Below are 7258 nucleotides of genomic sequence, written 5' to 3' on the forward strand. Positions count from 1 at the left end.
GAAACCGGCGTATACTTTCAGCGCGTGCTAAGAGGGCCTTCTTTCCGCTTAATCACTACGATTAGCAACATCTAGGTAAAAAAATTGAAATTGAATTATGGGGTTTTACGTGCCAGAACCACGATCTGATTATGAGGCACGCCGTAGTCGGGGAACTCCGGAATAATTTGGACCACCTGGGGTTCTTCAACGTGCGCCTAAATCCAAGTACACGGGTGTTTTCGCATTTCGCCCCCATCGAAATGCGGCCGCCGTGGCCGGGATTTGATCCCGTGGCCTCGTGCTTAGCAGCCCAACACCAAAAGGCCCGTTTATAGTCCGACGTACGCCATGGGCGCGCGGGCCAGCGTCGTTTGCGGCCAGTCACGCTACGCCCATAGAGAAAGGAATTCAACAAGAGGGGACACTCCCATAGGGCCCAGCGGCCGAAATAAAGCCCCTATATTTATAAAAGTAGCGCCATTCTTAGATCTTGCCGCCACCGCGCTCAGCCCGGCGCTTCCTCCTCGCCCTCTCTTAGCTGCCTCCTGTCGCCCCAGCCTCCTCCGCTCCCCCATTGGCCAATCCGTGTCACGTGGAAGTTCGCGTCGCGCTTTTGTATATTTTTTTCTTTCCAGCGCGCTCCGACTGCCATTCTCGGGCCTGTGCGACGAAAGTGCTGTACGCACAAACGGATCAAACGTGTTAGGGACAAGAACTTCGTTGTGATGGCATGCTGCTGCGCCTTAAGTTGCCGCAACCGACAAGGCGAGGGCAAAATGCTTTTTTTGTTTACCATCCGGCGTGCGCAAACGCTTGCTGCGCACTTGATATTTGCGCCGTCTCGCATCGTCGCGTTGCTACTTCCAAAACGGCATTATTAAGACCAGTTACTGACTGACGAAGCAAAATCGCGCTTCAAAAACGTCTCCGCAGGGCGCGATCGAAGTTTTCCTCGGATTTCCTCTGGTAGCGCGTTAGCTGTCGTCTGCCACGGAGGGCCCGACGCAGGCGGCGCCACTGTCGATATCGCGCCTCGATCGCGCTGGTCGCGCCGAGCGCGATAGTGGAACGGAGGAGGAGGGAAGTGGATGGCGCTACTTTTATAAATATAGGGGCTTTAGGCCGAAATGGCATGCAGCGTGCCAAGCGGTCGGTGTCGATCACTGGTATCACTTTCGGTTTTGGGCGCGCGTATTTTGAACGCAAGCTAGCACGCCGGCTGCGCCCCCCCCCCCTCTTCCTTCCCCCCCCCCCCTTTTTTTTTTTCTCTTCGTGCAGAATCGGTTTATTATTTAGTAAAAATGATTGCAAACGATCTCGTAAAGTCCCATCGAATCTGTGTCACGTGCAATTTCACAAAGTAGACGCATAGAGAAAGGAATTCAACAAGAGGGGACACTCCCATAGGGCCCAGCGGCCGAATTGACTACAGTGTGCCAAGCGGTCGGTGTCGATCACTTACATCACTTCCGGTTTCGGTTTTGGGCGCGCGTATTTTGAACGTAAGCTAGCACGGCGGCTGCGCCCCCCCCCCCTCTTTTTTTTTTTTTGCTCTTCGTGCAGAATCAGTTTATTATTTAGTAAAAATGATTGCGAACGATCTCGTAAAGCCCCATCGAATCTGTGCCACGTGCAATTTCACAAAGTAGACGCAAGACCTTTTGTGCAATGAGGAAATATTTATTTTGCTCTATATAAAAGCTCGTTCCGCGCTTTTTGTGCGTTCATCCAACGTTGTGACATCAGCAGGTAAGGCAGTAGTTCCTGTATGAAGCTCCACCGGACGGCACCAGCTGAAAAAAAAAGTAAATTACAAGCACGTTACATTTTCAAGCACGTAACAGTATGTTACAAGCATGAGTCATTTTGGTATTTAGACATAAGAATACTGCGTGTAGAGGCGAAACGTGCGAAAGCGGTGAATGGGCGGCATTACAAACAAAAGCAATTCGCTTTTACATACATGGCGTAGAAAATACCCTACTCATCCCAAACATATATGAAAACATCTGATTTCCAAGCGTTCCCCCCATTTCCGGGCATTATTTCCTGCACTTTGGCAGCACAAATACACGAGCGACTTCGCGTTTCCAAAACTTGGCCTCGGGCGACGTGACGGTACGCTACATACATAGAGACGGACGCAACAGGCACTCAAGACAAATGCGTGGGTGCAATGCCTTTTTTCACTCCTTTAGAAGACGTAATTTTCGAATTACAAGTTTCTTATATGTTCGTCGTTCGCGCGTTCTGCCGGCGCCAGCAGCACACCCCATGTTATCACTCTTGGCAATCGCCTATCGGGTTTTCAACGGGCGTGAGTACCGAAAGAAGGTATATGTTGTTGCGGAGCCATAAAAAACGTCACAGACTTGTCCCTCTAAGATTCATTACACGCCAAACTAACTTTATCACCACGGCCGAGCTGCTTATCGCTAACTGCTTCACAGCGCGCTGTGCGGCCAGCGTGCCTCAAAAGTACCCCAGAAAGTAACTAAATTACTTTTTCAGTAATGTCTGGCGTCAGAGAAAGCGGCACAAACTTCTCCTAGCAAGATGCAATAGACTACACATGCACCACGGCTGAGTTCTCGCTAACTGCGACACAGCGCCCTGTGCGGCCAGTGTGGCTCAAAAACCGAAATAAGTTACAATAGTCCCATAGGAAGCGTAGGAAACATGTCTCAGCACGATTCATTAACTCAAATTAACTGCGCCAGGATGGCCGAGCTGTTTTTCGCTAACTGCGCCTTAAGTCTCGGTCCCGTGCCATAAGCCTAATTGCGTCGTAGACTGTGAAACAAGATTTCTCACCTTGCCGTAGTCCAATAGTGCAGTGGTGTCTTGTCCCAGTGCAGAAGGAACGCAAGAATACGCCGAGAGCCCAATAAACCAGGTTACAGTTAAAAAAGAAAAAAAAAAAAAGAAGGAGACAGACGGGTCGCCGCGCGCGCAGCCATCCTCGCTGGCTTCGGGGGAGTGTCTGGCAGATGACGCATGTATCTGGCGTGTCATTGACCTGTGGCTAGGTAAGGCAAGGAAAATAAGTCGCAAAGCTTAAGTTCATTTACACGCAAAACGTTTTAGTTTTCGCGGCAAGTAATTAAAAAAATAAACCAATGCCTGTTAACTTAAGTTCACGTTCTTTTTTTTTTCGATGCTCGCGGCAGCTAACGTTCGGTGTCAAAAGTATAGCGTGACGTATGGTGACGTGTTTCCTGTTGCCAGTTTTTGCCGAGTGTCCCCTCTTGTTGAATTTCTTTCTCTATGGTAGACGCAAGACCTTTTGTGCAATGAGGAAATATTTATTTTGCTCTATATAAAAGCTCGTTCCGCGCTTTGTGTGCGTTCATCCAACGTTGTGACACCAGTAGGTAAGGCAGTAGTTCCTGTATGAAGCTCCACCGGACGGTACCAGATGAAAAAAAAGTAAATTACAAGCATGTTACATTTGCAAGCACGTAACAGCATGTTACAAGCATGAGTCATTTTGGTATTTAGACATAGGAATACTGCGAGGCGAAACGTGCGAAAGCGGTGAATGGGCGGCACTACAAACAAAAGAAATTCGCTTTTACATACATGGCGTAGAAAATACCCGACTCATCGCAAACATATATGAAAACATCCGATTTCCAAGCGTTCCCCAATTTCCGGGCATTCTTTCCTGCACTTAGGCAGCCCAAATACAGGAGCGACTTCGTGTTTCCAAAACATGGCCTCGGGCGACGGGACGGTATGCGACATATACAGAGACGGACGCAACAGGCACTCAAGACAAATGCGTGGGTGCAATGCCTTTTTTCAGTCCTTTAGAAGACGTAATTTTCGAATTACAAGTTTCTGATATGTTCGTCGTTCGCGCGTTCTGCCGGCGCCAGCAGCACACCCCATGTTATCACTCTTGGCAATCGCCCATCGCGTTTTCAACAGGCTTGAGTACCGAAAGAAGGTATATGTTGTTGCGGAGCCACAAAAAACGTCACAGACTTGTCCCTCTAAGATTCATTACACGCCAAACTAACTTTATCACCACGGCCGAGCTGCTTATCGCTAACTGCGTCAAAGCGCGCTGTGCGGCCATCGTGCCTCAAAAGTACCCCAGAAAGTAACGAAATAACTTTTCAGTAATGTCTGGCGTCAGAGAAACCGGCACAAACTTCTCCTAGCAAGATGCACAAGACTACACACCGCGGCTGAGTTCTCGCTAACTGCGACACGGCGCCCTGTGCGGCCAGTGTGGCTCAAAAACCGAAATAAGGTACAATAGTCCCCTAGGAAGCGTCGGAAACATGTCTCAGCACGATTCATTTACTCAAATTAACTGCGCCAGGATGGCCGAGCTGTTTTTCGCTAACTGCGTCTTAAGTCTCGGTCCCGTGCCGTAAGCCTAATTGCGTCGTAGACTGTGAAACAAGATTTCTCACCTTGCCGTAGTCCAATAGTGCAGTGGTGTCTTGTCCCAGTGCAGAATGAACGCAAGAATACGCAGAGAGCCCAATAAACCAGGTTACATTCAAAAAAAGAAAAAAAGAATGAGACAGACGGGTCGCCGCGCGCGAGCGCTCAAACGCGCGCGCAGCCATCCTCGCTGGCTTCGGGGGAGTATCTGGCGGATGACGCATGTATCTGGCGCGTCATTGACCTGTGGCTAGGTAAGGCAAGGAAAATAAGTCGCAAAGCTTAAGTTCATTTATACGCAAAACGTTTTAGTTTTCGCGGCAAATAATTTAAAAAATAAATGACTGCCTGTTAACTTAAGTTCACTTTCTTTTTTTTTTCGATGCTCGAGGCAGCTAACGTTCGGTGTCAAAAGTATAGCGTGACGTATGGTGACGTGTTTCCTGTTGCCAGTTTTTGACGAGTGTCCCCTCTTGTTGAATTTCTTTCTCTATGCTACGCCGGTTGCGCTGCGCCAGCCGAAACGTCATCTCCTCTATACTCCGACGCGCGCGCCGTCGGCTGTTATCTTCGGAGCATGCTCAGAACGATCCGAAGTCCGCGCGCTGATTTAGTTATTATTTGGTACATACTGCCGGCCTGAATGTCAGGCCTTGGGCAAGAGTGGGTATGAAATAATACAAGAATAGGTGAAACAATACAAGCATACAGCATTTCCATATCAACAGCATGCTAACGTTGAGCGTAACAGCACTCGGCACTGCGCATAACAAAGTGAGCATACGAAGTCGCAGTTCATTTACTGTAGAACAAGGAAACAATAGAAGAATAAGTTAAATACAAAGATACAAAATTTCCGTACCAACAGCATTCTAAGGTTGCGCGTGACAGCTGTTTTGAACGGCTGTTTTCGACCGTTGGCGAAGCAAGGGCGAAGTGGCATGGGCGCCTTTATTTCTTCGCACGAAATGCATTGTGGGTTGGCGCAGTCAACGCGACCAACGCGCGAATGGGTCAGGAGAAAATTCGGCGCAGGGCCCGTCGGTGAGCGCGGAAGCCGCCGGTTACGTCGGCCGTGCCAATGCGCCCGACTATAGAGGGGGTCGTTTTCGCCAACGTGACGTAGCGTGCGCGCGCTCACGTTACGTCGGACTATAAACGGCCCTTAAACGGCCCTAAAGCCACTGAGCAACCACGGCGGGTAACACCTAGGTGGCGTTGTTATTAGAACTAGGAGTGCCTTCACGGCAACACCTGAAACAAAATGGAAGACCATTTCTCAACTCTTCGAATCAGCTATGCTGCTTAAAAGTACCAGCCCATCGAACGTAACGTATGACTAGTTATCACTAATGACTCGGGATCATCAGTTAATAATGGTAACCAAAGATGCTCATGTAATCACTTTTTTATTGATGCCAATGACGACGTGCCCGAATCAAGGCTACCACTGTCATACTAAACAGAATGATTTGTGATCGCAACTGACTCGGTTCTACCATCTGGTAGTTTTTATAATTGAATAAGTGTTCATATGACTTTTCATTTGATATCCATGAAAGGGATACGGGCACAAAAGTTGGCGGGTGTTTTCTTGCGTCGGAACAAAAGTTTAACTGTTGAAAATGACGAATTCAACAAACTGCTTTGAAAAAAAGAACGAGAAACATCTTTTTTTTTGCGATTTTCTGTTGCATCCTGCCTCCAAGCGGCCAGCTGGCAGAAGCTGAAATTTGAAGTCATAACACCCACCTGCGGGGCGCGCGCGGCCAAGGTCGGCCACAGCCGTCACAGTGTCTCCGCGGGTGTCGGTCCCTTGCAGCGTTTGTTTAACCCCTTTCGGCGATCTTCGCACGTGGTGCGTCGTTCGTCGCGGCGGAAGGAAATGCCCAGACATTGCTGTTTTAACAGCATCGTCGGTCGTGACACGCCGTCGCACACGTTTCCCAGAGACCAGAAGGTGCGTAAACTTTGGATACCTGCCTGTCAGCCATCACGCGCAGCCTGAAGACCTTTAAAAAAACGACTTCATTTGCGCGGACCACTTCGTCGACGATGATTATGTGACCAGCCCGGCTGTGCTGAAAAGCCTCGGCATGCCGCTCAAAAGGCAACGCCTAAAGCCTGACGCTGTGCCATCTGTCTTCTCTAGAAAACGCAAGGCAGAAATGATCAGCGGCGCGTTTGAAAAGAGGAGGCGAAAAGATGTCGGTACTGTTTTCGTTCACTTGCAGCCTTTTTGAGCAGTGTGAGGGCGATGCTGGGGCGAGATGCCCGAGGCTGGGCACGAAAGCAGTAATGTCTTTAAAAACGCTGGCAAAGCATAGTAAAACAATACAAGGCTAGCGAGTGCGACTCACGAGATCACACACACTCCACAGGCTAAAAGCAGGAAAAACTGGGCAGAACGCCAGACAGGTGCTGCCATCTGTCGGTCGGCTGGCGAAGTGGACGTGAGTCTTGGAGGTACTGATATCTCACAGCAGGTGCTCACGCTAACGGCAATATCAGTCATTCAGTCATCATTCAGTCATGATGTACTCCGCAGCTGCCTCAAAGTACCCCGCAGCTGCCTCGCCTGCGTGCGCTCTTGAAAAAGCACGTTTACGGAGGGAATGACAAATTATTCTTGCACAAGTGTCTGGTGCCGAGCGAAACCTTCGCGCTACGGTTGGCGAAAACCTGAGCGGCCCTTCCACGGCCACCTGCTATTCTTCGTCTCTTGACGCGGAAGGCTCGTAACCGTAAGCGGTAATATTTATTGCCAAGTTGGAATGGTCCTCGTCTTCAGACGTGTACTCATCGCTGGTAGATGCGCCAGAACTCGAATCCATCCTCGCGATTGCGGCGTCGGCGCGCTTCGAATGACCGCAGC

General features: G+C 49.5%; 1 long non-coding RNA gene across 1 annotated transcript; it reads right to left on the bottom strand.

Moving 5' to 3' along the window:
• Window positions 1-1641: 1641 nt before the first annotated feature.
• Window positions 1642-2989, bottom strand: LOC125943118 (uncharacterized). Its single transcript, XR_007465571.1, has 2 exons — window positions 2797-2989; window positions 1642-1775 (listed from the first exon to the last, which is right to left on the bottom strand). It is a non-coding gene; the product is annotated as an uncharacterized LOC125943118 (long non-coding RNA).
• Between the last annotated feature and the right edge of the window lie 4269 nt (window positions 2990-7258).

The sequence above is a fragment of the Dermacentor silvarum genome, chromosome 2 (assembly GCF_013339745.2).
Source record: "Dermacentor silvarum isolate Dsil-2018 chromosome 2, BIME_Dsil_1.4, whole genome shotgun sequence".
Lineage (NCBI taxonomy): Eukaryota > Metazoa > Arthropoda > Arachnida > Ixodida > Ixodidae > Dermacentor > Dermacentor silvarum.